Source organism: Mustela nigripes, chromosome 1 (assembly GCF_022355385.1).
Source record: "Mustela nigripes isolate SB6536 chromosome 1, MUSNIG.SB6536, whole genome shotgun sequence".
In the NCBI taxonomy this organism is placed as follows: Eukaryota; Metazoa; Chordata; class Mammalia; order Carnivora; family Mustelidae; genus Mustela; species Mustela nigripes.
In genome coordinates this window covers 270,386,036-270,410,904 of record NC_081557.1, presented here as the reverse complement: position 1 = coordinate 270,410,904, position 24,869 = coordinate 270,386,036, and the positions used below count along the sequence as shown (strand labels likewise).

Below are 24,869 nucleotides of genomic sequence, written 5' to 3'. Positions count from 1 at the left end.
CCTTCTGTTTTCCCTGATAAAAACCATAACATCAAAAGCAAGCAAAATGGCCAAAGGTATTTACCACAAATGGCAAATATGGCAAATGCTGATGTTTCTAAAATGTACAAATCATTTTCTAAGAAAATCGGTCTCAAGGTCACAAACTGAATTCATAAAAACATTAATAGTTAATAGACCAAAACCTCTTACTAGCAAAGAAATGGGAATTAGACAAAGATTGCCCTTTTTACACCATCAAATCAGCAACATTTTTGTTTAGTGATAAAGTTTAATGACACAAATAAGTATTTTCATACTCAATTTGTGTGAATGTGGAACTAGAATTAGTAGCAAGTTTCTCAAAATCCCTTTCACATGAAGAGACTAAAAACAGGTTCGCTGATGATTCAGTGATTCTGATTTTAGGAATCTAACCCAAGAAAATAATCAGAAATCTAGGCAAAAATATTCACTGTAGCATTTTCCGTTAAAATCGATCCAGACAACATGACACAATGCATCTAATAAATAGTGTAGTTATTACCTTAATGTTAAGTGGAAAAGAAAAAAGCAGGATCTAAAACTATAGTTTAACTAACTTTAGGAAATAGATACACCTAAAAACAATGTCAAGAAGCCCACATTAAGTGGTTAACTCTGGGCAATATGATTAGATTTTCCTCTTTATGCTGTTATTATCTTTCCCATAAAGAAAATAATTCAAAGATTTTTAAAGTAGCATAAATTTTGTAAATTGAAAAAAATGATCACTGCCACCCAGTTCTGACTACTAAATAAGAATCACAGGTGAGAGGATCTGTAATCAAAGAGCAGCTATATATACAATGACATAACTGTCCAATCTTAGCTCTGGGGTGTGTTGCAAAGGAATTTACCTCCTAAATTAGAAAAGCCTTTCCTTTTGAGGTGGAGATTAAGATATTAAATTCCCTATAAGAAAATGGCCTCTGATTTCCTCACTTTCCAGTTTACTAAGAAATCAGTGAGGAGAGTGTTCTCCATCCCCTGGAGAACAGGTACACGCATCCCTAGAAGGAGAGGTGATGATACTTCATTTCTTCTGAAGGAAGAGCATCATGGTCTATGAGAAAAAAAAGTAAAGAGAACCCAGAGTCCAGAGTCAAGTTCTGTTTAGGACAGTCACCGGCTCTTACGCTCTGCGTCATTCTGTGGGTCACCTAACTTGGTGTCCTCCTTTATAAAATTGGAGGTGGGAAATTTTTTAGTTTCTTTATAGGGCTAAAGTTCCACGATTTTACTTTTGGGTTTTTTTGGTAGTTTTTGCCTGCTTGTTTTTACCAACATGCAAATCTAATACCTTATCACCATAAGAATTAGAACAATAAAATAAGCTCTTGAATGATTAGATTATCTTTTTCTGTCATCAAGTCTAAGTGGTTTAACCTTTCCTCACCCTTGGAAAAGGATTTGATTTCCCTCAGAGGGTGAACCAGACCCTGTCACCCCTGATTTACCCTCTTGCTCTGCGGACAGCAGTAATACCTCCGAACAGGTTACTCAATCCAAGTGCTGGCCAACACTCAGCGCAAGAGTTTCATTATTTAGCAATATATAGGGTTTTGTGGGGTTTTTAAGTCTAGAAGGGGAGGGAAGAACAAATTATTTAGCAAATCTCAGAATGAAATACACTGGAGACAGTGGACAGTCTTTCTAAAAATAAGATTTTTCGGAGGGGTGAGAGAGAAGAATGCCAGTTCAAGTTGCACCTCTTCACTTAACTGAGCCGGAAGAGAAAAGAGACATTTCAACAGGGGCCGGCCGCCAGCACCCACCCACCTGATGGGCCTCCAACCTACTTAATTCTGTGTAACTCAAATAAAATAGAACTCAATTTTAGATTTTTGTTAAGCCTCTTTCAAAGGTATGTGGGTGACTTTAATGTCCTTAATCGACAAAGGATTAATTTCCAGAATATATTAAGATATACAAAAAGAAGAAGAAGTAAAAAAAATATATATGGCAAACAATTCATAAAAAGAGTAAGCCCCTCCTTGGGGCGCCTGGGTGGCTCAGTGGGTTAAAGCATCTGCCTTTGGCTCAGGTTGTGATCCCAGGGTTCTGGGATCGAGACCCGCATCAGGCTCTTTGCTTAGCGGGAGCCTGCTTCTCCTTCCCCTCTGCCTGCTTCTCTGCTGACTTGTGATCTCTGTCTGTCAAATAAATAAATCTTTAAAAAAAAAAAAAAGAGTAAGCCCCCCCTTAATGACTACACATTTTTTTTTTTTTTAAGATTTTATTTATTTATTTGTCAGAGAGAGAGAGGGAGAGAGAGCGAGTACAGGCGGACAGAATGGTAGGCAGAGGGAGAAGCAGGCTCCCTGCTGAGCAAGGAGCCCGATGCGGGACTCGATCCCAGGACTCTGGGATCATGACCTGAGCCGAAGGCAGCTGCTTAACCAACTGAGCCACCCAGGCGTCCCATGACTACACATTTTAAAAGATGTTCAACTTCACTATCAGCAGAGAAACACAAACAAAATAACAGTGAGATACTATTTCATACGGATAAAGACTGAGGAAATTTTAAATTGAGTCCTATCAAGTGCTAGTGAAAATTTGGCCAATTGTAATGTAACTAGTATAACCCTACTGGAAAACAATTAATGTGGAACCATCTAGTAAACGTAAAGATATTCACAGCCCGAGACCCAGCGATTCTACTTCCAGGCATAGCTCAGGAAGATGTTTGTTCAGGAATTTCAGGTGTGCAGAGAAGGGTGATGAGAGCTCACCTTATCCAGATTCATGAACCGCCAACATTTTGTCACATTTGCTTTATTGTGCGAGCCCTAGATGTATAAAATGACACTTTTTTCAAAACCATTTGAGAATGAATTGCAGACATCATGCCCTTTGCCCCTAAATACTTCAGCACTGATTTCCTCAAGACACAAGGTTTTACTTACTTAATCACAATGAAATTGTCAAAATCAGGAAAGTGGACATTACTACAAAACTAGCATCAAATGTACAGACCTTATTCAAATTTCGACAATGGTCCCAGTAATGGCCCTCATACCACTTTTTTTCTGGCCCAGAATTCAACCAAGGATCACATATTAATTTACATGTCATCTCCTAGTCTCCTAATTATATGAAAAGTTCCTCGGCCTTTCTTTGTTTTTTAAGACACTGACATTTTAAACTAATAATATGTTATATGTTAATTAACTATTTAAATAATAAATAAGGGGAAAAAGACATTGGCATTTTTTAAGAGGACAAGCCATTTACTTTGAAGAATGTTTCTTAATTTGGGTTAGTCTCATGTCCCCTCATGATTAGACGCAGGCTGTATACTCTGGGCAGGAGTACTATGTAAACGGTGTGTCCTTCTCCCTAGTCGCGTTGGGAACATGTGACTGATCTGTCCCGTGACTGATGACATTTAACTTTGGTTGGTTTAAGGCAGTTAGTTATTACCAGATTTCTCCACTGTAAAGTTACCATCTTTCTCTGCTTGATCAGTAAGTGGAGAATTACTGTCTGCAAGTACCTGTGAAGGAGAGATACCTCAAGATTAAGGAACTATTCTGCTCCTCAAATCCTCACCCAATGACATTAGCAGCTCCGATGATTCTCACCTGAATGAACTGGTACTACGCGTCTTTTGTTTTAGGAATTTTAAAGATTTTAATTTTTTATTAACAGAGTGAGCCAGAGTGAGAGGGAACACAAGCAGTGGGAGCCGGAGAGAGGGAAGCAGACTCCCTGCTGAGCAGGACTGGATCCCAGGACCCCGGGAGCACAACATGAGCTGAAGGCAGAAGCTCAACGACTGAGACACCCAGGCGCCCCACTGTGTTTCTTTTAAATGGCATTTTCTCACTCCTCCCCCATTTATTATTTCCATTCCATCTTTAAAAGAGCTTTCATCAAAATCAAAAGCTTCTGCACAGCAAAGATAACAGTCAAGAAAACAAAGAGGCAACCCACGGAATGGGAGAAGATATTTGCAAATGCCAGTAGAGACAAAAGGTTGATATCCAGGATCTATAATGAACTCCTCAAACTCAACACACACAAAACAGACAATCATATCAAAAATTGGGCAGAAGATATGAACAGACACTTCTCCAATGAAGACACACAAATGGCTATCAGACACATGAAAAAATGTTCATCATCGGGGCACCTGGGTGGCTCAGTGGGTTGGGCCTCTGCCTTCGGCTCGGGTCATGATCCCAGGGTCCTGGGATGGAGCCCCACATTGGGCTCTCTGCTCTGCGGGAAGCCTGCTTCCTCCTCTCTCTCTGCCTGCCTCTCTGCCTACTTGTGATCTCTGTCAGATAAAGAAAGAAAAAAATCTTAAAAAAAAAAAATGTTCATCATCACTAGCCCTCAGGGAGATTCAAATTAAAACTACATTGAGATATCACCTTACACCAGTTAGAATGGCCAAAATTAGCAAGACAGGAAACAACATGTGTTGGAGAGGATGTGGAGAAAGGGGAACCCTCTTACACTGTTGATGGGAATGCAAGTTGGTGCAGCCTCTTTGGAGAACAGTGTGGAGATTCCTCAAGAAATTAAAAATAGAACTTCCCTATGACCCTGCCATTGCACTCCTGGGTATTTACCCCAAAGATACAGATGTAGTGAAAAGAAGGGCCATCTGTACCCCAATGTTTATAGCAGCAATGGCCACGGTCGCTAAACTGTGGAAAGAACCAAGATGCCCTTCAACGGACGAATGGATAAGACAGATGTGGTCCATATACACTATGGAGTATTATGCCTCCATCAGAAAGGAGGAATCCCCAACTTTTGTAGCAACATGGACGGGACTGGAAGAGATGATGCTGAGTGAAATAAGTCAAGCAGAGAGAGTCAATGATCATATGGTTTCACTTATTTGTGGAGCATAACAAATAGCATGGAGGACATGGGGAGTTAGAGAGGAGAAGGGAGTTGGGGGAAATTGGAAGGGGGAGGTGAACCATGAGAGACTATGGACTCTGAAAAACAATCTGAGGGTTTTGAAGGGGTGGGGGGTGGGAGGTTGGGGTACCCGGTGGTGGGTATTAGAGAGGGCACGGATTACATGGAGCACTGGGTGTGGTGCAAAAATAATGAATACTGTTATGCTGAAAATAAAAAATAAATTTTAAAAAAAGTTAAAAAAAAAAGAGAGCTTTTCCGATACACTCCATAAGTTCTTATAAAACTATGCAAAAGTAGACATAATAAGAACAATTTGCCACATTGTTTGCAACAGCAATCTCAAGGTACATTAGAGAGATGGATATACAGAAATACATACAAATATCAAACCATTATGTTGTACACTTAAAACCAGTATGCTGTAACTGTACCTCAATAAAAATAAATAAAAAAACAAAGGGAAGCTCGTATAAAAAAGAGATGGATACATCCAGGGCCACATAAGAGCTAGAAGAAATTACCTGGAAAAGTGACCAACTTAGGTAATTTGCAAAAATCATCATGAACAAATGACTCAGAACGATATGTGATGGTGATATTTTTATAGGGCCAGAATAATGCAAAACAATGAGTACTATGTGTTAAGATATGTACATGTATAGGGAACATGAAAATGTGCACAAAAATAATAAACATGAAAATCAGAGTAGCACTTTCGGGGGGAATCAGGGAACAATACACAGAAGAATTTAATTGTTTCTATAAAGTTTTATTTATTAAACAACTTAGTTTAATAAATAAAACTTTATGGAAACAACAACAAAAGGTTACATGGAACTGACAATTGTTCCGAAGACAAAAATCTATATTGTCAGAGAGCAGTTACCAGCTTAGAAGCTCTTCCATAAGGTACACAAATTCTGAAAGTGGGTATTATTATAAAATTTGACATCAAAAGAAGCACTGCCCAATACATAATATCACTTCCCTCCCTAACTAGACTGGCCACTCAGGGTCAGACTTACCGATTCAATTTGCCCTAAGCGTACCTTCTGAGAGGAAAAAAAAAAGCAAACAAAAAACTTCATTCAGTCAACATACAGTCACTCTGATTCAGGCCTCAAAGTAAAGGTTAGAAAGGGAAAGAGGAAGTATTTCTTTTGGCACCAAGAAATGTTCCTAAGTAAACTGAAAGTTTTCAATATATAGATGTAAATACATATCAGATTTAACTGGCACAGACACAATTTTGATATCAGTTTTATGGTCATTAAGGAAACCTAATTTTATCAGTAACAAATCAGTCCTGATCCTTCAGAGCGATCCATATTTCTGAGATTGATAGAACCCTGACTCTAGGAAGCATTTCCTTTTGTTTCCTAAGTCAGGTTCAAAATAGTAAAGCCCTAAACTTTGAACTTTGTCCTCATAACAAATGCTCTGGTGAACCCAACAAGGTCCATGCTTGGATGGAAATAAAATGAGAAAAACTATCTCTTTCTAATACGAGAGATTAATTACACAAGCTGCCCTGTGCCCTGTGCCTTTAGCAAGTCATGGTACATCAGTAACACCAGCTAGGAAAAGTTAAAAAAAATGGAGGCTGAAGTTTAAACCATTTCAAATATAATTAACTCTAAATTAGCTGAGTGAACTCTGGGAATGACGGCTCATTTATAAATCACAGTAGTTCTGCCATCCTTCAGATGTAAATCATGCTTTCTAGGTTAGCCATTAGGGAAAATCAGGGTCCACTACAGATCAAAAGTGTATACAAGAGGCTGTATATAGAGGAGCAGATCCTTAACCTGCCAATGGGCTCTCTTCCAAAAGTCAGAAGCTCAGAGTTCAAAATACACTCTCTCCTGGAAACTCTGACTGAATTAGTCTGTTTCAGCTCCAAGCCCATCCAGTCATAAGCCCAACTAACCCCAAAACGTAGGTGATCATATAGTACCAGTCCATGAAATAGAAATCTTCAGCACTGTTTCTACCAGAAATTTTTTAATTAAATCTGGTTTGGAATTGACAAAAATATACTTCCTTGTCCTGCAGTGACTTAAAGGGGATATTTGGGAACTTTCAGGGGTTCTGGTAATGTTCTGTTTCTTGATCAAAATGAGAAGCACATGAGTAAGTTCACTTTGGGAAAAACCATTAAGTTGTACCTTTATAATTTTACACTCTTGCCTGTGTGTGTTAAGTTTCAATTTTTAAAAAGTTTACTTGCAAACTGCTGTACAATGTTGCCTATAGGTAATGATATTGTATTAAGTACTTAAAAATTTGTTAAAAGGGGCGCCTGGGTGGCTCAGTTGGTAAAGCGGCTGCCTTTAGCTCCGGTCCTGGGATAGAGCCCCACATCCAGCTCTGCTCAGCAGGAGGCCTGCGTCTCCCTCTCCCACGCCCCCTGCTTGTGTCCCCTCTCTCACTGGATCTCTCTCTCTGCCAAATAAATAAATAAAATCTTAAAAAAAAAACTTGTTAAAAGGATAAATCTCATGTTTAGTGTTCTTACCAAATTAAAAAGAAAGAGATTAGAAAGAGAGAAAGAGACAGTATCTGTGAATCCCTGTTTCAGTCATTCATCCACTATAGGATTAAATAAATACTTCCATTATTTAAAAAAAAAAAAAGCTCATATCCCCCTAAGCAAGGGGGCAGGGAGGAGTTTACCTGTAGGGGCACCAACCACTGGTAGTAAAGGCCTTTTCCTGGTGTGAGGAGCTCCTCTGGGGGTCTGTGGTCCACCCTGACCACACCCCCATGTCCTTCCGGACCCATCAGTGGGCTTACAGCAGAGATCAAGGTGAAGCAGTGGTAAAGATGAGCTGCCCGGGGCCAGGGTGGGGGTGGGGGGAACAGACATACTCACCGTCAAGCTCCAGAGGACCAAGACCCACATTCACGCCATCGCTGGGCTGTAAAGACTGGAAGATCTTTACCCAGTTGGCACAACTAAGGGCCTGGGATGGATCCCTCCAACCAGGAGTCTCTGTCCTTGTTCTTGTCCGTCAGTCATCACACAGATGACTCTAGCAACTACATAGTCACCTGACTGCACAGCTTTCCGGCCCTTTTTTGGTCACATTTTCCACAAAAATTTAGCTGTAATGCTGCAAGGCTAATTCTAGATATACCCTGTGCAGACAATTCCCAGGGCCATTAATCAAGCCATAATTTCTAGCATGTGAATTTGACTGTGCTTACTTCCCAGAGAATCCTCTGTGTTTCTGATTACCGCTGCTCTCCTTCCTAAGTACTTTTTTAAAAAATCCTGTTTATTATTATTAACTTAGTTAAGTGTAATAAAGGTGTCAGGGTTATACTTAAAACAAAAGTTAGGGGGTGCCTGGGTGGCTCAGTGGGTTGAGCCTCTGCCTCCGGCTCAGGTCATGATCTGAGCCCCACATCGAGCCCCTGCTTCCTCCTCTCTCTCTCTGCCTGCCTCTCTGCCTACTTGTGATATCTCTCGCTCTCTCTCTCTCTGTCAAATAAATAAATAAAAATAAAATCTTTAAAACAAAAGTCAGTTTTTCACAATGTATACACTGAGGTACTTGAAGGTAAAATGGCATGGTATCTAGGATTAGTTTTTAAAGTGCTTCCATAAAAGGATACACATTAAGGTGAGAACATGGTGTTTCTGATTGCTTACCTGTATTCTCTAATTTTCTATGTTGCTCACATACTGCATCTGTAATTAAAATTTATCTAAAAAATACTTCCACAGACGAGCCATAAGAGACTCTTCATCTCAGGGAACAAACTGAGGGTTGCTGGGGGGTGGAGGAGGGAGAGGGTGGCCAGGTGATGCACACGGGGGAGGGCATGTGCTGCGGTGAGTGCTGTGAGATGTGTAAGACTCACAGACCCGTACCCCTGGGCAAATAATACATTAGATGTTAATTTAAAAAAAACACTTCCACAAAGGAAAAACTGAAAAAAGAGGACAGATGATGTAAATTCTTATTGAATTGGGTGGCTAGTACAAGGAGATTAACTGTACTGCTCTTGTTAGTTCTTAAAAATGAATGCTGTATTTTTAAAAAATCCATTTCAGAAACTCATTTGCAAAGTCAGTTTAGCTGGAAATCAATTTCCTCACCCAAACCCAAAGCATTCGTTCACTTAATCCGTCATTCAGCCACGACAGAGAGACAGCCAGGCACTAAACAGAACGGAGGGAAAGGGAGCTGAACTCAAGCACGGCCGCACATCAGAACTGTCTTTGGAACCTGTGAACACACAGCGCCAGGGCCCAGCCCCGGACCCGCGCACTAGAACGCCAACCACATTTTAATAAACACACATGAAGGATCAAAAAAAAAAAAAAATACAGAAATACATCAAAATATTAGTTCTTAAGCACAGGGTAGCTTCAAGGAGATAAGCACAATCCTTTGGGGTTGTAGTTACACACATATGTTCAAAAACACTTCTAACCTAATGACACTCAAGAAAATTAGGTCTTTTCTGCATAACAAAATTTCATATGGGTGATTTTTAATGTTCTTATTTATATATCTACAATATCTCCTTTTTCGATAAAGTATATGTATTATATTACAGAGTGAGAGAAAAGAACTTAAAAGTGCTATTTTTTTTAAACCGAAATGACATGTGACCAACATACCCCCGCCAAACACCCATCATTTAAAAGGCCCAGTTAAACTGCAGAGTGCTGGGGAAGTCGGGCAGCGGCTGGATGGACTCTGAGTGTACGACTCATTTTGGATCACCAGTTAGCAGTTTCTAATACTGCTAAGCATAAATCGCCTACCCTATGCCTTTCAATCGCCCCAGGTATTGTCCTCTGGCAAAAAAACAAGCAAACAGGCTCAGGACAATGGTCACGGTTATTCCTAAGGGCTAAAAACTGCAAACAACCCAAATGTCGATCAACATGACAACGAATTAAACAAAGGATGTATTTCAATAAAGGAATTCCACAGCAATTTAAAAAATTCACTGAGTCCCACGACATGGAGAAATCTCATGAATATGATACTTTGTGAAAAAACAGGTACAAAAGAGCACATACCCTCTGATTCCATTTATGCGAATTTCAAACATAGAAAGACTGACGGATGATGGAAGTCGGAAGACAGGTGACGGCAGGGTCCGAGGGAGGACCCTACATCTGGGCAGGGCTTGAGAGACTTTTGAGAACTAGGCTGTGTTCTTTAGGGGAACTATGACAGATTCTTCGACAGGTCTATAAATACCCCAAAAGACATCTAGTTGAACACTTGATAGCTGTGCATTTTAATATGTGTTAACTGTGCCTCCACTTTTTAAAAATCAGAAACATGTTACACTTAAGAGTTGCCACAATTTGTAGCTACAATCCCAATTAGAGGTTCTAGGAAATCATAGTGCTTTTTTTCCATAAATATTCTAAACTAGAAGACAACTGACATTTATTGAATGTTTTCTGATGCCAGACTGTGCTAAGCCCTTGACACCTACACTTAAATAATCCCCAGAATCCTATGAGGTTTTGTAGGTTACCCCCATTTTACAGATGAGGAAACTAGGGCTCAGTAGGGTTGAGTAACATTCCAGGGGCCAAAAAACAGTAAGGAAGAGAACGAGGTTTTGAAACCAACTCTGCTACTCCAACACCAACTGCTTCCTCATATCCTAAAGCTTCAAATTCCACATCGCTCTGTCCAGCACCTGCCCTCTGACAGGCCCCAAAGACCTCGCTAAAAAGGGATTTGAGTAACAGTTCTTACAGTGTCTCTCCTGCCTGTGAGGGAAGGAACGGAACTCTGACCTAGGAGATGCTGTGCAGGGCCGGCATCTAGCATTAGTCTGGAGACGCACTGGTCACTAACTTATTTACACTGCCTCATCCTTCCAGGGTCATTGTAACCCACATCACTTTTCTTCTCTCTTTTTTTGACGAGGGCAGGAATCTTTCAGTGCCTGGAATATATCTGATTCGGTCTCTGTACCTTCCCATGCTAAGCCCAACAAAAAGCAGCCACTGGGCAGCAGCCCACTTGATACTCCTTCCCCAGTTCCATTGTTCCTCCAGGTCTGAGTGGTCTGAGGCGGTTCTTCTGTCCAACCCAGGGCTCTGTGACCTCGGCGCATGTCCCGCCGGCGTTGTTGCTCCTCGAGTCCTCCTGAGGCACAATCAGCTGCCCCGTGTATGCAAATCAGTCAAGGTTTAGAAAGCATAATCACTCTTCATGTTGCCAAGGTTTTTAGGAAACACCTTCTATCTCTTTTGGTCCCAACAGCCTGTTACACCCTCACCCATGACTCTAGGTTTGAGTTCAAGGTCGCTGAGACAGAGACAGATTGACCATGAAGCCAACACAGTTCATCTTTGGTCTCCTCACCTAAACGGCTCCTTCCAAAGTCCCACACCTAATTCTGTATATTCTTTTACCTAAAGAGGATCTCCAAATTGTATAAGCTTCAGGCACCCACAAAACAGGCACCTCTAAGTCATACTGTCATTTTGTTGCTACAAGCAACACATCTGTGATAAAGCATTCACCTTGTAAATTAAATCGATTTAGAAGGAGAAATATTCGGGGCACCTGAGTGGCTCAGTCAGTTAAGTGTCTTCCTCTCAGGGTCCTAGGATAGAGCCCTCTGTCCGGTTCCTGCTCGCAGGGAGCCTGCTTCTCCCCCTCCTCCCTGCTCACGCTCGCTCTCTCTCTCACACGTCTCTGTCTCTCAAATCAGTAAATAAACTCTTTAAAAAAAGGTTTTTTTAAATAAAAAAGAAGGATAAAAACTTAGGATGAGAGAACCAAGTTATTACCAATAAGTATTAGAACACTGGGAGCTCACAGACACACATTAATCTTTCTGCTTAATTTCACTTACTATTGATAATATGTTATCTATTGGATGATCAAATCAGCAATATACTTCTTAGAGGGGTTGCTGTTGGCTAGGTCATCTTTGGGTTGTTGTTTTAAGGTCTGAAGTTTCTTTAATTTTAAAAGTGCAAGATTGAAGAGAAAAACAAAAAAAATGTGAATGCAAGCAAAATAAAAAACTTCACTACATAGAAGGTGCACAGGTGTCCCTATAGCAGCAAAACTGCTTTAGAAAAACTAAATTATTACATGCCATGTACTAGGTCCATAAAAAAAAGAGGGTAAAATCAGTACAACTGTCGTGACTTGTCATGTATATGAAATGTGCTCAAAATAAATGCTGGCTTAGCATATCCTTTGATTTCCTAAGAGGTACTCGGTCATGATTGCCTCGTTCAGAAAAAAAAAAAAGCATTAGTTATGAAACTATTCATGTACCCCTGGCCATGTTTCCCCAGTTGGCACATTTAAGAGACATTCAACTTTTTAATTCTATTTCTTTTTTTTTAAAACATAAAAAGGGTAAAGTTTGTTTTAAGTACCTATGTACCCCATCAATTAATCCAATTAATAAAAGTAAAATAAGGGGACACCTGGGTGGCACAGTGGGTTAAGCCTCTGCCTTTGGCTCAGGTCATGATCTCAGGGTCCTGGGATCAAGCCCTGCATCGGGACCTAACAGATATATTCAGAACATTTCATCCTAAATTGGCAGAGTACACATTCTTTTCAAGGGCACAAGGAACATTCTCCAGAACAGATCACATACTGGGTCACAAATCAGGCCTCAAAAAGCACAAAAAGACTGAGATCATGCCATGCATATTTTCTAACTACAACGCCATGAAACTAGAACTCGACCACAAGAAAAAATTTGGAAAGACCATAAGTATACAGAGGTTAAAGAACATCCTACTAAAGAATGAATGGGTTAACACCAGGAAATTAAGGAAGAAATTAAAAAATACATAAAAGTAAATGAAAATGAAAACACGATAGTCCAGAACCTTTGGGATGCAGCAAAGGCAGTCCTAAGAGGGAAGTGTAGCAATACAGCAAGAAAAATCTCAAATACATGACCTACCTTACACCTAAAGGAGCTAGAAAAAGAACAACAAATGAAGCCTAAAGCCAGCAGAAGAAGAGCAATTATAAGGGTTAGATCAGAAATAAATGATGTAGAAACTAAAAAAAAAAAAAAAAAAAAAAAAAACAGAACAGATCAATAAAACCAGGAGCTGGTTCTTTGCTGCCTGCTCAACAGGGAGCCTGCTTCTCCCTCTGCCACTCCCTCAGCTTGTGCGCGCTCCTCTCTGTCAAATAAATAAAATCTTTAAAAAAAAAAAAAAAATCCTGGGGCGCCTGGATGGCTCAATGGGTTAAGCCTCTGCCTTTGGCTCAGGTCATGATCTCGGGGTCCTGGGATGGAGCCCAGCATTGGACTCTCTGCTCCGCAGGGAGCCTGCTTCCTCCTCTCTCTCTGCCTGCCTCTCTGCCTACTTGTGATCTCTCTCTGTCAAATAAATAAATAAAATCTTTTAAAAAATAAATAAATAAAAATAAACCTAACGAAAAAGTAGTCTACAGAGGCGCCTGGGTGGCTCAGTGGGTTAAAGCCTCTGCCTTTGGCTCGGGTCATGATCCCAAGGTCCTGGGATTGAGCCACTTATTGGGTGCTCTGCTCAGCAGGGAGCCTGCTTCCTCCTCTCTCTCTGCCTGCCTCTCTGCCTACTTGTGATCTCTGTCAAATAAATAAATAAAATCCTAAAAAAGAAAAAAAAGGGAAAGTAGGCTATAGAATGGGAAAAGATATTTGCAAACGCCATATCTGGTAAAGGGTTACTATCCAAAATCTATAAAGAACTTATCAAACTCAACATCCAAAAAACAAATAATCCAGTCAAGAAATGCACATAAGACATGAATGGGAATTTTTCCAAAGACATCCAGATGGCCAATACGCACATGAGAAGATGCTCAACATCACTCGGCATCAGGGAAATACAGATCAAAACCACAATGAGATACCTCCTCACATCAGTCAGAATGGCTAAAATTAACAAGTCAGGAAATGACAGATGCTGGTGAGGATGCAGAGAAAGGGGAACCCTCCTACACTGTTGGTGGCAATGCAAGCTGGTGCAACCCCTCTGGGGAACAGCATGGAGGTTCCTCAAAAAGTTAAAAATAGAGCTACACTATGACTCAGCAATCGCACTACTGGGTATTTACCCAAAGGATACAAAAATACAGATTTGAGGGGCGCCTGGGTGGCTCAGTGGATTAAGCCGCTGCCTTCGGCTCAGGTCATGATCTCAGTGTCCTGGGATCGAGCCCCGCATCGGGCTCTTTGCTCAGCGGGAGCCTGCTTCTCTCTCTCTCTCTGCCTGACTCTCCGCCTACTTGTGATCTCTCTCTCTGTCAAATAAATAAATAAAATCTTTAAAAAAAAAAAAAAAAAAAGAAAATACAGATTTGAATGGGTACGTGCACCCAATGTTTATAGCAGCATTATCAACAATAGCCAAACTATGGAAAGAACCCAAATGTCCACCGACTGATGAATGGATAAAGAAGATGTGATACACACATACAATGGAATATTACTCAGCCACAAAAAAGAATGAAATCTTTCATTCACATGGACAGGGCTAGAGAACATTATCCTAAGTGAAATAAATCAAATACCATAAGATTTCATTCATATTTGGACTTTAAGAAACAAAACAAATGAACATAGGAGGAAAAAATGAGAGACGAACAAAGAAACAGACACTTAACTACAGAGGACAAACTTATGGTTACCAGAGGGGAGATGGGGGGGATGCGCTAAAATAGGTGACAGGTATTAAGGAAGACACTGACAGTGATGAGCACAAGGTAGTGTCTGTACATGATGAATCACTAAATTCTACACCTGAATCTACTCTTGCACTGTATTTTTTTTAAAGATTTTATTTATTTATTTGACAGAGAGAAATCACAAGTAGATGGAGAGGCAGGCAGAGAGAGAGGAAGGGAAGCAGGCTCCCTGCTGAGCAGAGAGCCCGATGCGGGACTCGATCCCAAGACCCTGAGATCATGACCTGAGCCGAAGGCAGCGGCTTAACTCACTGAGCCACCCAGGTGCCCCTCTTGCACTGTATGTTAACTAGCTAGAATTTAAATAAAAATTGTATGAATGGATGAATAGAAAAAAATCAAGCTTTTCAATATACAAACAACAATCCATTAGAAGCTAGGATGAAAGAAGCCACTCCATGTACAATAGCAACCAGAAATATGATTTTAAGAGGAAGTATACAAAACTTATCTAAGAAAAACTTTAAAACATTCCTGAGGGATATAAAAGATCACCTAAACAAGTGGAAAGACCTAATGTCCTTGCAGAGTCTTACTCAACCTAGATAATGTCAAGCTGCTCCCAGAAAATTTATACATTTTACACAAGTCCAATAAAAATGAAGAGTTGCATTTCCTCTGGACCATGCACAGGCTGTATCTCAAGACCATGTGGGGAAATGGCAGGCAAGAATAAACAGGAAGATTCTGTGGAGGAAAGCAATGAGCACAACAATCCCTACTGGATAGGAATACAACCCATTACGTCTATTAAATCACTGAACAATAATTAAAATAACATCACGGCCATCAGAAAAGTTTTGATTTTAAAATCATTTGGAGAAATATCTCAATCAGAGAAAGACTATTATATGACATATATTATCATATGTGGGATATAAGAAACAGAGCAGAGATCATAGGGAAGAGAGAGAAAACTGGATGGGAAGTCATCAGAGAGAGAGAAAAACCATGAGAGACACTTAACTTACAGGGAAAAACTGAGGGATGCTGGAGGGGGGGAGCGTGGGGGGGTGGTAACTGGGTGACGGGCAATCAGGAGGGCACGTGATGTGCTGAGCTCTGCACGTGACATGCAACTGATGAGTCACGGAACACCATGTCTGGAACTATGATGTAATTAATATATATTAGCTGGTTGAATTTAAACTAAAACTTTTGGAAAATTCAAAAAAAAAAACCATGATGATACATAAGAAGGTAAGTAAACATAGGGAACAAAATAGAAAGTACAGAAACAGATCCGAACAAACACAGGAAATCAAGGGTGCCGTACAAATAAATCAGTTGTGCACAGATGAACTGGGTTTTTCCACAACTGGAAAGCCATCTGGACAAACACACCAGAATAAAAGAATCAAAGATTTAAATATTTTAAAAAACACAAAACTAATCAAAGAAGACATTGGAGAACTCCCTAAACTTGATCGAAGGAAAATCTTTCTGCTAAAAAACTCAAAATCCAGACACTATGGAAAGAAAATATTCATAAATTTGACTACGCAGAAATGAAAAATCCCTGCATAGTAATAAGCATGATAAGCAAAGAAAAAAATACGAGTCACAAACTGAAGGAAATATCTGTATCTCCTCACAGACAGAAGTTTATCACCTAAATATATGAGAAGGTCCTAGAAATCAAAGTGAAACAGAAAGCTAGGAGAAGCATGGGGTACCAGGGTGCTTCAGATGCTTAACCAACGGAAGCACCCAGGTCATGGTCTCAGGGCCCTGGGATGGAGGCCCACATCGGGCCCCTGCTTCTCCCCCTCTCTCTGTCCTCCTCCGGCCACCCACTCTTGTGCTCTCTCTGCCACTTTCTCTCGAATAAATACATAAAATCTTAAAAAAAAAAAAATACAAATTTTCCTTAAGCACTTTAGGGAGGGCATGTGCTATGGTGAGTGCTGTGAATGGTGTAAGGCTGATGATTCACAGACCTGTACCCCGGGAGCAAATAATACATTACATGTTAACAAGAAAAAAAAAAAAAGCAAGAAAATTAAACTCTGCAAGCAAAAAAAAAGTCCCTTAAGCATGAAACATGTACAAAGTCACTCTTTGTAGCAGAAGCGCATATTAAGACTACCCTGATTTTCTACTTCTCACCTACAGATTGGCACAAATCCAAAACTTGGACAAATTTATGCCTTCGGTGAAGCTGTGGGGAATAGGCACTTGGCACACACTTCCAGTGAGTACAAACGGTGCAGACTGTTAACGAAGGGCATCTAGCAACGCCAACCAAAGTTACAAATGCTCTTTGACAAAACAATGCATTCGGGTCACAGACTGATGTTACGTATTTATTCATGTTACAGAAAGAATACTGCCCCGTATTTTTTAAAGATTCTATCTGACAGAGAGTGAGAGGGAGCACAAGCACAGAGGGGGGCAGGCAGAGGGAGAGGGAGAAGCCGGCTGCCCGCTGAGCAGGGAGCCTGCGGGGGGCTTGACCCCAGGAGGCTGGGATCATGACTGAGCCAAAGGCAGATGTTTAACCACTGAGCTGCCCGGTGATCCCCGCAGCATACTTGAACAGCACCAGGCCTAGAACTACAGTTAAAAAGAACTATTTGCACTCATATAACGAAATTTCTTGCTAAACAAGAAGAAACTTTCTAAATAATCAACGGAAAGGACCACGGGATAGAGTTGATTACTATACGTCATCTTTGGTCAAAAGCCAGAAACATCCACGTTGTAACAGGTGTCTGCACAGCACGAAGAAACACTGCGACAGCTAGCAGGACGCAGACGGAGACGGCAGGGGGCGGAAATTATACTATTGGTCATCAAACCACGTATTTTTAAACAACTACGGTTTCAGCATCATGTGAAGATATTACTTACGCAAAAAAACTAAAATATTTTTTCAAGATGTATAAACCCAAATTTCAAACACTCACACGAAAGCTTGCAGACGCGAAGCCTGCGTGTTCATCGGCCAGCTGTCCCAGAATCACATCATCTGATGGCTCAGCGAGTCCTCAAAATTGCAAAGACGAAACAAAGTGAACCTTGACGGTGACCACTTCCCACATAACCAGTGCCACCCCTGCATCTCGAACCTTACCCCAAAATACTTAATTTCTAGGTTAGCTTTAGAAGTCCCCGACAATGCCCCACCTCCCATGTGTATGCACGCACGGAAAAGCACACTTTACAGAGAAGGCATCCAAAGGCTTTGTTTCTCAGAAGGAGTTGGTAGATAACATCTATTATTCTTGGGAGAAAAACAGAGCACAAAAGAGTACTGGTGGGCCGAGGAATGAGGAAGAAAATGCCGAGTCGGAGCTCGCCCTTCCCTCGGTCTCCATTCCCTCTGCTCTCCTTTTCTTCCCTGCTTGATCCTCGTCTCATCCGTTTCTCTTCTCCGGTCCTTTTCCTACGAATTTTCCTCTAGTGTTTGTAAATGTCTTTCACTCTGAGAGTTCACAAAAGCCTCCATTTCAACTTTCACCCGCCGAAAATACTGCGCACCTGCAGCCTGGCTTCTTCCCCAAGGCTCACACTTTATATCGCTGCCAGGACATTCCATCTCTCCACCAACCCACTGCCCAAGCTCCACAGGCCCCAGGAGCTGTAGAAAGATTTATCATGCAAACAGATGTCCAAACAAAGTCCAGATAGCCATATTCATATTCAAAAGAAAGACTATAACAAGAAACAAAGAAAGACACTACATGACAATCAAGGAGACAATCCAACAATCACAACAAATAATTTTGAATATTTGTGCACCCAACATGGGAGGACCCAAATACATAAAACAGTTAAAAACAAACACAAAGGGCGCCTGGGTGGCTCAGTGGGTTGAGCCACTGCTGCCTTGGGCTCACGTTCCGGCTCTCTGCTCAGCGGGGAGCCTGCTTCCTCCTCTCTCTCTGCCTGCCGCTCTGCCTACTTGTGATCTCTGTCTGTCAAATAAAAAAATAGATAAATCTTAAAAAAAAAAAAAAACCATAAAGCACCTAATCAGCACTCATACAGTGACAGCAGAGGACCTGAGCACCCCACTTATGTCAGTGGCCAATCACCCAAAGAGAAAATCAACAAGGAAACAACGGCTTTCCATCCGCACTGGGTAGACTTAACAATAGGTATATTCTGAACATTCCATCCTAACACAGCAGAAAACACACTGTTTTCAAGTGTACGTGGCATATTAGGCCACAAAACAAGTCTCCACAAGCGTAAAAAGATCGAAGTCCTGCAATGCATTCTTTCTGACCACAATGCTATTAAAGCAGAAGTCAACCATGAGGAAAACTCTGGGAAGACCACAGGCGTGGAGGTTAAACATCTGCTACTACACAGTGAACAAGTCAACCAGGAAATCAAAAAGGAAGAAGGTCACAGAAACAAAGGAACACAAACACAACGGTCCCACACCCCGGGACGCAGCAAAGTGGGTCTAAGAGGGAAGCTTACAGCCGCACAGGCTCACCTCAAGCAGCAAGAAAAGTCTCAAATAAACAACCAAACCTTACAGCTAAAGGAGCTAGAAAAAGAACCAACAAAACTCAAAACCAGCAGAAGGAAGGAATGAAGATTAGTTTCATTTGAATGAAATAAAATGGAATCTAAAACAAACAAACAAAAAGAACAGAACAAATCATGGAAACTGGGAGCTAGTTCTTTGAAAACATCAACAAAACTGACAGACATGGAGGGACGCCAGGTGGCTAAGTCGGTTAAGTGTCCAACTCTTGATTTCAGCTCAGGTCACGGCCGTGGATCGAGCCCTTTGCTCATGAGCTCTGCACTGGACGAGAAGTCTGCTTGAGATACTCTCATGGTATCTCTCCCCTTGCCTCTCTGCCTGCTTGCTCACTCACTCTTTCTCTAATAAGTAAATCTTTTTAAAAAATAAACATGATAAACATCGACCCAGACTCATTTTAAAGGGGGGAGGGGCTTAAATAAAATCACGAATGAAAGAGGAAAAATAAAACCGACACCACAGAAATAGAAAAGATTGCAAGAGAGTATTATGAACAAGTATATGCCAACAAATAGAACAACCTAGAAAAAAATGGATAAATTCAGAGAAACACATAAACTACCAAAAGAGAAACAGGAAGAAATAGAAAACTGGAACAAACAGATTACCAACAATAAAACTGAGTTGGTATTCAAAAACCTCCCAACAAAGAGAAGTCCAGGACAAGAGAGCTTCATGGGTGAATTCTACCAAACATTTAAAGAACAGTTAAGATCTAGACTTCTCAAACTATTCCTAAACATAGAAGGGGAAGGAAGCCTCCTGAATTCATCCTACGAGGCCAGCATCACCCTGATGCCAAAACCAGATAAAGACACCACAAAAATAGAGAACTACAGGTCAGCATCTCTGAACAGAGATGCCAAAATTCCCCGACAAAACAGTAGCAAACAGAATCCAACAGCACATTCACAAAATCATTCACCAGGATCCAGTGGGATTTACCTGGGATGCAGGGGTGGCTCGACATTGGCACGCCAAGGCCCCATTACCTTCAGAACGGCTATCGAGCACCTCTTCTTTCTCCACTTCCCTCTCCCTCTCCCTGTCTAACCCACCTCTGCAAAGCAACCAGACTCATCTTCCCAAACCTTTGATATTCCCTCACCTAAAGAAGTAATTTCTTAGCCTGGCACTTAAAGCCTTCTAGGACTTAAATCTAAATATCTATCCAATCTCAACTCCTGCCTCCAACTCATTTTCACTCATTCTAGCTCAAACCAAACTAAAGCGGTCCTTGGGCCCCTAATGTTTTCTGGGCCCTCTTACCCTCCTGCTTTTGGCTACAACTTCTTCCACTGGACACCACATCCCTAAAATCATTCAAAATTCTTCACGTCAGAACCCCATTTTCCCCTTTTTGTGTTTTCTTTGAGCCCAGGACCCACCAACTCCAGTCATCACATGATGCAGGCAATGTCTTAACTGTTTATAAGCAAAGACAGAAAAAAAGACCAAGTTACATCAAACTTATGAAGTGTCATTTCTACGTTTCTAAAACAAGCTTGTGCTAAAGGACACAAGGGGTGGCTTATCCTGCAGCAGTAACGGTGGAACGGCTTCCCTTAGGAAAAAGGATGTTCGTTCTTTTTGCTGCTTACGAAATGCCTGCCTTTCTCTCCTTGAGTATAGACCCCGATACACATGCTTCTCTGCGAGAACAGAATGTCATATGAGCATCAGAGGCGGAACACCGTGACACGCAGGGATTTCGTCACACCTGCCGGCATCGCACACTTGAGATCTATCATGGAGAAGTCGTGGGGACTGGCCAGTGACTGGCACATAAACTCACTGCCATGAACATATGAGTCATTGAAAATGAGGATGTTCGTTCATTTGAGTAGATTTGTACCAACATCATTGCAAGAGGCAGGAAAAGGAAGCGTATATCTGCATGATACACTAACAGATACCGACTTAATCAAAAAACCTACCACACTTGGGAAAAAGGAATATACTCTTACTCTTTGCAAAGACGTGAAGTACTCTACAGAGCGTACACAGCAGATGAATGTGACTCATGGTCACAATCACTCATGGTCAAAGCCTGTACGCTCTGTCCAGTCTTAATCTCCTTTCTCCTTGTTGTTTTGTCTGGGTTTTTTTTTTCGTAAAGGGATGGTCTCTGGAATCCCTGATCAATTTCCTCTCTGTGTAAGCCACGAGAATTTCCCTGTTCACGAAGGGACACTGGAAATCAGAATGCTTTTTCTCGAACCACGGGAAGACTGTTACTCAGTGTGCGCACACACTGGCTTTCCGTAAAGCCAAAGTCACCATTCCTCCGAGTTGCTGGACTCTCAGGCACTACACTTTTCCAGATACTCAAAGGTAAAGGGGCCAAATTATCCCACCCCCAAAGTTCGCCCACAGCGTCTCTCCATCCTCGGGCTTTTCGGTCCGCTCCACTGAATGGCCCAGTGAAAGGGGCGTGTGCAGGCCCAGCACGCAGCACCAGAGAAGCACAAAGGCTAGGCCTGTCGATTCCAGAAACAACGAGGCAAGACAGGGTGGAAGGCTCTGCGGCCCTAACAGAAAAGCAGACGACGCCCCAGGCTTTCCTTTTATTCACCGGTGTCCCCAGAAGTACCGGAGCCATAAGGGGTCTACGGGTTTTATTCTCTAAGGAACCTTCAAAAACAAAATAGGACTCCAGGAAATTGTCCTTCCCTAGTCAGCCCAAGCTTTGAGGGAAACAGAACTCTGAAGGAGAGAAGCAGGAATACCAGGCACCTGACCTAGAAGTCAGTGAAGGAGGAACAGAGGGGAGCTTTCAAAATACTGAGGTCCACACCAAGAGAGGGTCCTAAGGGTTTTGCACATCCCAGGGAATGCAGACATCACTAGGCCACCAACTCATGTGACATGTTAATTCATGTTCCAGATGTCATACTATAGCATCCTCCTACTCCAACCCAAGAAAAGGACTCTGTCTAATCACAGGCCCAACAGGCTTTCTCCCTTCCCTGAGCCCCAAGAGCCCATCCCCAACAGACACCCCCCATTTCCCCAGGCTTCTGTGTACCAAGCCTACTTTGGCACCCTGGCCCCTCACACGCTGTGCTGGGGCATCTGGGTGGCTCAACTGTTAAGCATCTGCCTTGAGCTCAGGTCAGGATCCCAAGGTCCTGGAATCGAGTCCCGCATCGGGCTCCATGCTCAACAGGAACCTGCTTCTCCCTCCCCCACTCCCCTGCTTGTGTTCCCTCTCCCGCTGTGTCTCTCTCTGTCAAATAAATAAATAAAATCTTAAGGAAAAAAAAAAAAAAAAACCTTGTGCTGTACCAAGAGCTTCAGCAAGAAAACAGAGAAGATTGGGAACTGCCGTTCTAAACCGTCCTAGAGAGAGGAGAAAAGGAGAGGGCTTGAAGGCGCCGCTCCTTGCGGAGGAAAGACCTGACGAAGACCCTTCCTGCTGTCTCTGCTGACGGAGTCAGTGGCCCACAAACAGATACCAATGTTACAGAGATAAATACGACCAAAAGACAGATTAAAAACTGAAAATAAAATTTGTATATGGAATTTATCACAACAAAGATGACAAGGCACTGCTAACAACTGAAGAGTTTTGTTACCTAATCCATGCCTTTCCTCAAACTCTCAACTCTGCATTCTATGTATAAAACTTTTGTGTGAAAGCTACCTTGTAGCCTGTGTCCAGTTTCATGATCCTTTTGGCTAAGAAGCTCTTTCTTACATAAAACATTTTGCTTTCATGCATACCAGTCTTTCCTATCTTTTATGGTTACGGAGAGAAAGAGGGATGGCTTCTTTCTTCTGCTAATCAGCCTACTGTCGTATGAATCATCCTTTGGGTTTTTTTCCCAAATTCCATCATCAACCTTCACAGGTCTGGTTGGCCACTGCAGTCACCTTTCGCAGGCTTCAGAACTTCCTCTTTACAGAAACAGAAACAGTAAGCCTGGGATTCTCTGTACCTTGATGTCACAGCTAAACCACTCTGCATTGAGCCCGTCATATCTAATGTCACCCTCTTAGCCAACCTTATTTCTGTGTCTGTTCCGGTCCACGAACTACACTCACTCCCTCTGCTACACAGGCTATTCCTCATGCCCCGAGTTTGGAAAGTCCCATCAGCTCTGTTAAGCCCAAGCCCCCTTGACGTGGCCGGTTCAACACTAACACATCCACCAAAACACCCTCTCTGAAGTCCCCCATCCAAAACGATCTCTTTTCATGCAGCAGTTGGGATTTTTCTTCCTCAGGTTAATTACACTTATTTTGGGGACATGCGATGCGTCAGCACCGGCTGGCTTCCGGTGGTCACAGGGATGTGCGGAGACTGGGGGAGATCTCTGTAAGGAGGCGAGGGTTGCCTGAGAGCAGAGTTCACCATCGGACGTGGGTGCACAGAAAACACTCCATAAGCACTGCTCACGCAGACCAGGGTCCGTGATTGCCAGCGGCGCGTCACTGCGGAGTTTCGTGAAGGTCACGGCGCTGGTTCTGTGCCATGGAGGGCAGCATCATTCTGGGTTCAGTGCTTTCCATGCCTGATAGTCTAAAACTGCCTCCTGAAGTGGCAGCCTTTTCCTACCATGTAACCAAGGCTGGCTTTTCATTCTTCTTCTTTTTTAAATAAAGATGTTATGTATTTGTTTGAGAGAAAGAGAGAGAGAGCACAAGCAGGGGGAGTGGCAGAGAGGGAGGGAGAAGCAGCTCCCCGCTGAGCAGGGAGCTGGACTCAGGGCTCAATCCCAGGACCCCAGACGCTTAATCGACCGAGCCACCCAGGCGCCCCGAAGCTGGCTTTTCTATCCCATTCTGGAGCATCCTCCTCGGGTAAAGGATCTTCAATATCACCCCTTCTCTGATGGCTCATTTACCAAAACAATCAAGATTACTTTAAATTCTACTTTGTTTCCTAGGTCACTTAAACCCCAGCTAGAAGCATTCAATGATACGATGCTTCCAGTTACTTGGGTCAATACAGCTCCAGACAATACAACCAAATCTACGTCTAAACCCAGTTACTCCTTTCAGTTACTTGGGCAGACGGTGTGAGACACTCTATTCTCCAGATCCCGAGTGGTGACAAGGTTTCCTCAGGAAGCCCAACTCCAAAGCAGTCGGTAGTGAAAAGCAGGTGTGTGTTAAGGAGGCTACGTCATGGTTCAGAGGCGAGGACCCATCACCCAGTGATGTCTGCCAGGATTGTGGGAGGGAAACAGATAGAGTGGTTTTGTCAACCCGGTATTTAGAAGAGCATACGATCAGAAGCTTTACTAAAATAAAGGTACGTACAGTTTTCCTGTTTTCTATAGTTCATGTATCTGTAATACAATAATTTGCCCCTCTTTAAATTTTGAGTAATTTTCTTTAATGTCTCTCAGTTATCAAGACTAGAAATACTGAAGATGTACTTGTTCTCCTAAGAAAAGCAAACAAGAAAAATCAATTCCTTTTTCATCACTATATACCCTGGAAGTCCCCCAGAAACTTACAAAATAAGCAATGTTGATCATAAAAGAAGAGGATTTTAACCCCAGATATAAATACTGATCATGAAATTAACTGTATGTTTATATCTATTTTGAAGCAAAAACAGAGTGGAAGAATGGACATTGCAATCAGCTGTCAGTCAACACTGCAGAGAAACTAATAGGCACTTAGAATTAACAGGCAGAGTTTCATTTCAACAACTAACATTTTATTTTTTACAGGTTTTATTTTTTAAAGGTTTTTTAAATTTATTTGAGAGAGAGAGAAGAGCAAGTGAG

The 24,869-nt window shown here is 41.9% G+C and overlaps 1 protein-coding gene across 4 annotated transcripts in view; it reads right to left on the bottom strand.

Moving 5' to 3' along the window:
- The window catches only part of GPAT3 (glycerol-3-phosphate acyltransferase 3), an 85,047-nt gene that overhangs the window by 17,658 nt on the left and 42,520 nt on the right, over positions 1–24,869 (bottom strand). The window lies entirely within an intron of this gene.